The sequence below is a fragment of the Protopterus annectens genome, chromosome 6.part1 (assembly GCF_019279795.1).
Source record: "Protopterus annectens isolate FY-2018-M chromosome 6.part1, PAN1.0, whole genome shotgun sequence".
NCBI lineage: Eukaryota > Metazoa > Chordata > Ceratodontiformes > Protopteridae > Protopterus > Protopterus annectens.
In genome coordinates, this window is record NC_056738.1 from 167,189,460 (window position 1) to 167,199,100 (window position 9,641).

Sequence of the window (9,641 nt, forward strand, 5' to 3'; positions counted from 1 at the left end):
TTGCTGGGTTGTCCCCATACACCTGTAGTACCACTCACCTATTTGCAGGATGGTGGCTGTATGACATGGTACTGGAACATGGCCCATAGGGGCCACACCACAGTAGATGGCAGTGATGGGTGTGGACACATAACAACACAGTCCGTCACAGCACACAGAGTCATAACTGGTATACCTAGGATTATATGAGAGTACTAGGCTATTGGCCCTGAGGTCCTCATAAGCTTAGCCCAGACTTAAGCCCATGTGTATGCAATTCAGCACCCAATGCCCCAGTCCAACAGGGACACAGGTAGTATGCCAAGGGTGTATGTCCCATTAACCATCCAGTTATCCAAGTTTCACTAGAAAAGGTGTAAAGAGGTACTCTGCCTGATGTGGACAGGGTATCCATTCCACAGGTGGGTGAGTGTGTGGGACACCCATCTGACCCACCAACAAGTCCTGTTGATGTCACAGACCAGGTTGGGTTACTAGAGTGGAGCTTGACTTGCAGTTGTGCAGCAGTCCCATTAAGGTGGATTCTGTGCTCGCTTGGTATGCCAGACAGAGGTCACCTCTGAGGAGTCTGTATAAAATTGGGTAAAGGGATGGGTATATAGCCTACCTGAGTATGGTAGATGTTTGAGGCCCTGGTATTCCCTCATGAAGAACTTCTTTGATCTCCCCAGCTGCTGCATGTGCTTTGCGAGGTACACAACAAAATGGGCATTATACTCAATAATGGGCCATATTAGGGGATTACAGGAATGTTATAAACCCCATGCCCCCGGATGTCATACCCTTACCTATGATGTGGGCCACGTGGAAGGCTTTCTTTACAATGGAAGCAACATGGTAGTCAGATGTTATGTTGCCATCAACCTGTGTGCACAAATCACTCTCGATTGATTGCGTGCTTAGGATGTTGTTAGTACTGTGATAATATATGGGGACATCACTCTCCCCAAAGGGGATGATGCTGCATTTCTTGATATGCAGCCTGAGGTCATGTTTCTGGCACCAGTCATGTGTCTGCATGAAACCCTCTTGGTGGATGTTCACGTCACTAGGGAATGTGGTGACAGCACCCAGCATGCATTCTTCTGCATACATGGTTGGCCATAGCCCACTGGTGGTGCCCTGCACCTCAGAAGGGTAAATCACACATAACAGAAGCCAAAACACAGAACACTAGGTTACACTGCTAGTTGTGGGTCTACAACATGAGGTAGCGTCCCCTATGTGGACTAGGTGAGTTCTGTCAGTACACCAGTGTGTGTTACCCATCTGGTAACATATGGACTGATGCCTAGTTGGGAGTGTATATGTATTATGTGCAATTGGGGAATACTGGAAAAGTCTTTGGCCAGGTCAAGGTAGGCAGTGTACACTGTCTCTCCCTCATCCATGGCATTGGTGACTGTGTCATAGAGGTCAAACAAATGTAATAGACATTATCCCCTCTTGACAAAGCTTAACTGTGCATGAGCGAGTGTGTGGAGGTCAGCAATGTACTTGTTAATGAAGTTCATTATAAGCTGTTCCATTGCCTTGCAGATCAGCCTAATTTGGCTGATAGGTCTATAATGTGCCAGATTGGTGGACACCTCACCCTAGTGTAAAGGAGTAACAGTGGGTGTCCACCACTTGGCTGGGACAAAGGTGGTATTTAGGATTTGGTTGAAGACAGTGCCTTCTGATGCTGAAAGGTCATGCTTGGGGTCATGTAGGATGCATCCTGTGATGTGCTTGGCTCCCATGGTGGCTGTATACCATGATTATGAGATGGCAGTGATGACCTGTTCCTTACATATAAGGGGAAGGGGGCAGGTATTGGAGATGTCCTGATGTATTGATGGGGGGACTGGGGGTGAAGCTTACACTGACTCTGTCAGGCATCAAGTATGATATACCCATAGCACTTGTATATCTAGTTTACGTGACCACCACTACTGAGCAGATCTGAGTGCTTCATTTGATATTGTAGAGTTATGTGAAGAAGGAGATATGATGTCTGTAGTGGATGTCACCAGTGTGGGCTTGTGGTTTGCTTTACAGGATTCCATTAGTGCTGGGATTTGCTTGTGCAGGCTAAGGAGACTATGCTTCAAATTGGGCACCTGAACCTTCCTTGTCTTGGATAGCAGTATGTCATACCTGTTATAGACACTATTTATTGGAGATGTCCACCACACAGGTTTATGTATCCTTGCAGAGCATGATGTAATCATGTCGGGAATACCTGACTCCATGCATGTATACAAATGGACAGATAGTTCTTTTGTGTATTTTTGGATATTGGTGCTAGTTCCTACAGAGGGGGTGGAGGCTGAAAAGCTGTTTATACCATCCTTCAGGAGGCTGTATTCAACTATGGAGTTGTTTGTATGTCTGACCCTAGCTAGATGGGTATTGTGGGAGATGGTGACTGCAAACATGACTGCTTTATGATTGGTTTTACCACAGAGGATGATAGTTAGTGATATTGCAGTGGTTACTCATTTTGTTTAATATCAACTCCAACAGACCTTCACCTCATGTGGGGAGCACCTAGCTGCTCCAAGGTGTTTGTATTTCTACTGTTGATGGATATCTGGGCATTTGTGTGCTGGCATGAGTATGTACTCCAATATATGTTTGGATAGTTAAAGTCAACCAGGATCAGGGTACAGACTCAAATCCTGATAGAGTCGATTAGGTCCATATAGGCAGAATGGGCTTCCTGGTCACATGTGTGGGCAGATAGCTACCTATGCTTTGAATATGTGTCTTTGCAATGGTTAACTGCCCCTGCAGTACAAAACTAGGAGCCATAATCAAAACTCCAAAAGATGTGGACATCCTACAAAAGGGCCTCGCTGAGACAGATGCCTGGTGTCAAAGCCATGGCCTCAAGCTCAATACCAAAAAGTACATTGTCATCCCTTTTGGTAAAAACTCTGTACCCATGAACTACCACATAGGTGGTAGTCTAATTAACACCGAAAGTGTGATAAGAGATCTTGGGACACAGGTGGACAGTAGTCTCTCCTTTGATATTCACATTGCCACAGTGGTCAGGAAATCCTTTTACGTGGCACACCTCATCACAAAAGATTTCTCATCCTGGAAAAAAGAGGTCATTATTCCCTGCTACTTGTCACTCATTAGACCCATTATAGAGTACAATGCCCCTTTTGGAATGTACCTCACAAGACATCTACAACAACTGGAAAGGCAGCAGAAATACCTCACAAAGAGGATTACCAGCCTCAAACAGATGCCCTACGCAGACTGTATCAAAAAACTTCAGCTTTACTCCATCACATATCACCTTCTTAGAGGTGATCTCTGCCTAACACACAAAGCTATGTCAAACCCAGAGCTTTTGGACATGCTCCACTTAAAGAAATCCCAATCCCTCCAAGCTACATGCTCTAGGGACCTATACCTTGTCACCACAATAAACAGAGCATGCTGGAGGGATAGATTCCTGTCCCAGAGACTTCCCATACTCTGGAACAAAGTACTTATCTATATCAAACAAAGCTCCTCATTAGCACTCTTCAAGAAAAAATTTGATGATTAGATGGGAGATAGGAAATTCACCCCAGGGCTCACTTCTGTGGCTCTGCTTGACAGTGGCACAGGAAAATAATTTTCTTGAGTGGCAAAAGCCAGGGTACCGTTTGGCTAGGCTTATATAGGCCCTAGGGCCAATAGCCTAGTACCTACCTATGAACCTATGCAGTACCCCCTGTGTGTCTTACTGTTTAAACAGCCTGGAGGTGTATATGTCTTTCATATATAGTGAAACCCCACATCCCATGCTTTACTGCCCACACCTTGAGGTATGACTGTATAATAGGATGGTTGGCCATGTAAGGTTGTGGTGGTCTCTGCAGCTTTGAACCATGTGTCCATGACTGCAGAGATTTCAGCATTTTCCAGGGTTAAGAGTGCTTGCAATGAGTGCAGATTCATGTTTAGACTCCTAGTATTTAGCAGCATGGTCTTCAATTTGTGATGTGCTGACAGTTGTATGCTGGTAGTGTTAACTTCACCACTTTTCCTAATAAAGGCACTATGGGGGTGGCAAGAACCATTGCCAGTCACCTGAAGGCCAGTTGAGACAGATGGAGTCCTTCTGTGGCAGAGCATCGTGGTCTATTGATCATATCATCCAAGGCTGTCAGGTATTGGATCCCCCTGGAATGGCACCTGAAACCAAGCCAATTGTTAAGGTCAATAATTTCCTGACTGTATTACGGCATCATTCTGGGTGACAGCAGAATGCTGCATAAAGCTAGGGACATACCTGCCTGGGACACCTAATCAGTATGCTCAATCATGTCTCACTGCATATAGTCCAGGGAGGTATGTCACAGTGCAGACACACCAACACGGACTGTGACAGACCCATAACAGTAAGTGTTGTTGGGAGACAGTAGTATGTATGTGATATGGCAGATTTTATCCCCTGCCAGACAAGTAACTGTGACCTTCCTCATATACAGCCTGGAGAGAAACACATTTGTGTGTCTCACAATGGAGTCTCCTAAGAGTAATATGGTTGACTAATGGTGATGCCTTTATAGCTGTGGATCACTGGTGTGTGGCTATGTGTGTTATGTGCTGTAGAGGGCTGTGGAGTTCAAGTGTGTCTTTGCCTAGGAGGTCCGCTTTGAGGATGTGTATATTGAGGACCTCTGCATATGTGGATGCATGTTGTGTAGGTGTGGATGGTGTGTGAGGTTTACTGATTGTGTTGATAACCTGTTTGGTGCCAGATATGTGAACTTGAGAGGGAGATGGCATGGACCTGAAGTTAAACGCCAAAAAATGCATAGTCATACCCTTTGGGAAAAACAAGGTTACCTTTCAGCTAGCTACCATGGCAATGGCAAGCACAGAAAAAAGTAAAAGTAGATGGGGGGACCCAGGGACACAGAGGTTTTGACCGTTCGTACTCATGCTGCCACAAAAGTAGGGAAAACCTTCTATATCGCCCTATATATGAATCCCTGATCATTCAGATGATTCAAGGTCATCGTAGAGTCCCCTGTACTCATCTGTACTCATCACTCATTAGACCTATGATTGAGTACAATCTGTATGTATCTGACCTGCTGCACACCGCAGCTGAAAGGAAGTTCCTCACCAAAAGGATAAGGTCAAAAAAAAAAGTCTTCTTATGCTGCCCGACTGAAAGAACTCCAGCTCTATTCAGTCTCATACCGCTCCTCAGAGGTGACCTGGCTCTGATATATAAGGCCATATCAAGATTTGATTGATGAATATACTTCACCTCAAAATCTCCGTCCCTCAGAACCACAAGGAGGAGACTTAAAAACATGTACGACATAAAATAAAGCGTGTGCTGGAGGAGGAGATTCAGAGGACAGAGAGACAGAATAACATGGAACAAAATCCAGAGCCAAGAGCACCAGGCTAGGCCCTCGTTGGCCAGAGCTGTTCACCAGGAATCTTGAGAGATGGAGATATAATGGAGGATATACCCCAGGATTTACTTCAGTGCACAAGCTTGACAGTGGCACAGCAATATGATAGGCATAGCAAGAAATTGGTTCAAAAGGGGTGGTAGACTACACAAGTGCTTAGGCTAGCAGGCTAATAGCCTGCCTTGGATAGATAGCCCTAACCTTATACTGTAGGTTCCTAATGTTATTGCCTCTCTCACAAACTGTGTTCCTTGGTGGTGTTTTAGATGGTTGTCCATGTACATGAGGCAGTTGCTACACTGTGCCAGGATGCCCATATCTTCTAGACTAGCAGGAGAAACTTTAGGAGATTGTCAAGCCATATTTTCCAGAATCTAAGGGAGGAAGGCCAGTGAGATCTAAGGGGTGGCCCTACAGCCCAGGTGTTTAAAACAAAGGTGTGAGGGTGACACTACTGCATACAGTGTAGACAGGGTATAAACAAGCAAATAATAGGTGCAACCAAAACGATGCAGTTGAACACCTTAGAGAACATGCAGCAACTAGCAGGAAACAGCAAGATTGGGGGGTAAAGCATGATGTATTGCCACTATGTTGCTGATAACCACATAGATACTGTCATGATAGATGGCAGGGTATGATGTGGTAGTTAGTGGAGGATAGTGCTAGCAAATGTGGATGTGCAGAGTTTGCACATAATGGAGAGCAATGTATGTGGTGTTGCGATGTGTTCCCCTCTTCTTGTCTTTCAGGAGTGATGTATAGACATAGGATCCCACCATTTTCAGAAGCGGAGAATGATGCCATAGTTAATGGACTGAGACTCCATCACCAGATCCTGTTGTCAAGTAGTCACCATAATCAGCAACAATGTGCTGCACTGTGGGCAGACTTTGTGGCATCTGTAAATCATGTTGGGCTACAGAAAAGGAGCTATGAGCAGGTCTGACACCAGGCCACAGATATGATAAATAATGCATGGCAAAGGGCCACAGCTGTGGCCAGGGACCATGCTGACACCAGTGGAGGGCCTGCAACACAACAACCACTCTCAACCACAGAGGAGTTTCTGGCAAACCTGGTTTCAGCCACCAGCTTGCAAAGATTTATCACCCCATATGTCATGGAGGTGGGTGGCACAGCTTCCACAGCAGAGGAGCATCCAGGTAAGCCTCCTGTGGTCATCACTTTAATACTGTAGCAGTCATAGTGTCAGCCTCTGCATACCTGTACATGGATGTCAGGTCAATGTGCATTGAGGGGGTTGTAATGCACAAGTGTGCACACATAGTGTAAATGTCAGCAATGTGGGCAGTATCACAGCTTGTAGTGTACATGTTGATATATGCACATATTATCCTGTACCAATGCCACATTCATGTCTGCTGACAATACTTCTCCCCCACATTTCCATAGGTACCTCTGGTGTGGCCAAAGTCCAATATCCTGTAGCTGGTGAGTGTAAAACTGTTTTGTTATGGCTCATCTACACCCTAGGTATGTTAAGGGCTAGCAGTTTGCTGTGGACACAACTGCGAAGCTTAGCCATATTGCAATACTTGTATGTTCAGTTGTGGAGGAGTTCACTGCAGTGCATTACAATGGTAATCACAGTAGCATATTTGTAGGAGCTGTAGCATATTTGCACATATTTTTGTGAAGGTCTATGCAGTCTGCTGTCTGCTATAAAGAGGGACATCAGTATGGTGAAAATGGGTGCACTGTGTTTTAGGTGAAGTTCCATCATATACACTGACATGTTGCTTATCTCACAGGTGTATAGTACTGGCAACATTAATTGGACGTAGCCGCACTTCATGATGTTAAGGGCCTGTCTTGTCTGTGTCTGCTGTGGTCTGCTTCTTTGTTGTGCATGGGATCAGTAATAAGGTGTGGTATGTCGAATGCATTTGTGGCACCTTACCTGTGTGTGTGTGTGTGTGTGTGTGTGTGTGTGTGTGTGTGTGTGTGTGTGTGTGTGTGTGTGTGTGTGTGTGTGTGTGTGAGTGTGTGGATCAGCAGACATAATAGTACAGGAATTAATGTAGTTATGTTGTCTTCCACCTCACAGGTGACCATGGGGGGTGGAGTTTGTCCCCCTCACAACCTGATGTCAGTGTCTCATCGTACTCTGATGATGATGCTGGCCATAGTGAGGCACATGTGGTGTTGTTGAGGGCTGAATATGTCCCACGGGTTGACATCCCAATTCTTCCCCCAATATCCCCACACACAGTCAGTATGCCTACACATACCCTGTCCCCTCTGGTCACAGATATTGGACAGTAAGAGGATGGTGGCATCGATCAGGTGAATGTGGCGACTATGGCATCTGTGACTGTAGACAGTAGCCATAGCCAGACAGCTGGTGAGGTTCCACACAGGCAGATTGACAGGGGTGCTTGAAGGAATACTGCTACCCATCCACCACCTGTCAAAGGTGTCACATCATGTGTCACCCGGCGCATGTTTCAGTCCATCATGGAGACACAGGCACATTCTGAATGCAACATCAGACAGTGCTCAGGATCATGGGTGCATCACTGCCTTGCATCCATGACTCCATCCATGGCATTGGTGATGCTTTACATCATTTTGCTGATGTAGTGGACAGATGGTGGGGTGAGACTTTGTCACTCCTTAACCATGCAATGTCTGTGCTTGAAAATGTGGTAGCTGTAGAACGTCAGACATGTGGATGTAGGTCAGCAACAACATCAGCTGAGAGCCCACATGTCCATGCACAGTCACACTCCTGTTATGGCAGTACCACCAGCACCACCGAAGGGAGGGTGCTGTCCACACCACAATGTGGCAGACCATGGGCATGTGGTCCTGGGCAGTCATGTGAGGGACACAGACCTGGCAAACACCAGTCACCATTAGCAAGTTGTCCTGCATTTGACCCTGGGCATGGTGATGCCAGTGCCAGTCCTGGCAGAACCAGTTCCTGTGTTCATGACTGGAGATGGTGAACTGTAAATTCTGCTATGTACTGCCCACAGCTGTCCAACATACCCTTGTGTAGGGCTAGCACATGGCTTGCCTGCATGCATGCACAGACTCACACACCACTGTCACATGCAGGTCACCACCAAACACACATAGCTTCTCTCCATGGCCCAGCTGACCAGGAACCCTCCAGAGACACACACACAATGTCAACTGTGTGGCACAGCCTAGGCCTCTGACAAGCCCACACCACACCCTGTGCATGTGATGATACCTGGGCCACATCCCTGTCGTCCATCAACTCAGTGCAGGGACATGCAAATATGTGCCTGATGCACAGGGTGACTATAGTACCATTAATGACAGTTTGTAGTGCAGTAGTGTTATGCACTATAAGGTGCTGTCTGCTGGCATGTGCCATGAGTACACATCAAACTGTATGTTCCTTTGTTTCATGATGCTGCATTGCTGTTAGTATTGTTAACTGACTGTTGCATCCCAGATGTTTTTCTGTTTCTGTTTCAGGTGTCTGTGTGTCTATGCTGTGGGGATCTGGTGCCAATACAGCGGCTCAGGATGGCATGGTGGCAATGCAGAAATGTTACTTTGAGAAGGTATGGATGTATATGTGCTTGGTTACCTAGGTGCGTATGTGTAGAACAGTGTGTCAGGCACAATGTGGGCAGACAGTATAATATTGCATGCGAACCCCTTGACACAGCATGCTACTCTTCATGCATGTCACCTGGGAGTTAAGTAGGATCATTGGTTCATAGGATCATAGAAAATGTACTAGCATAATGGCTCTGTGTCCCTTACAAGTCTAGCAATAAGTTTATCCCCAACAGAATCATCAATCAGCACCTGTTGCCCATCATTGAATGACACAGGTGGGAACCCTGGGACGGATTTGTGGTTTCCCATCCACTCATCATGTTTGCACTTGAAGAGGGCCTGCATGGTACTCTGTTTGAAGTGTATGGGAAGTGCATTCCTGAGAAAGGGCACCCCCTGGGAATCAAACCTATCTCTCCAGCAGGTTGTCTTGATGGCACATATCAGATTCAGGCCTGTCATGCTGGTAATGCATGAGGAGTAAGATTCATGTATATGGGGCAGCTGTTGAAGGGCAGGGTCCAAGATTGTCTTGTAGATGTGACACAGCCCACCTCTGAGCAACCTGTCCAATACTGAGTGGAACACTACTGATTTGAGCCTGTCTGCATGGGACAGGTGTTGGAAGCCATGGATTACCTTTGTGGGCAT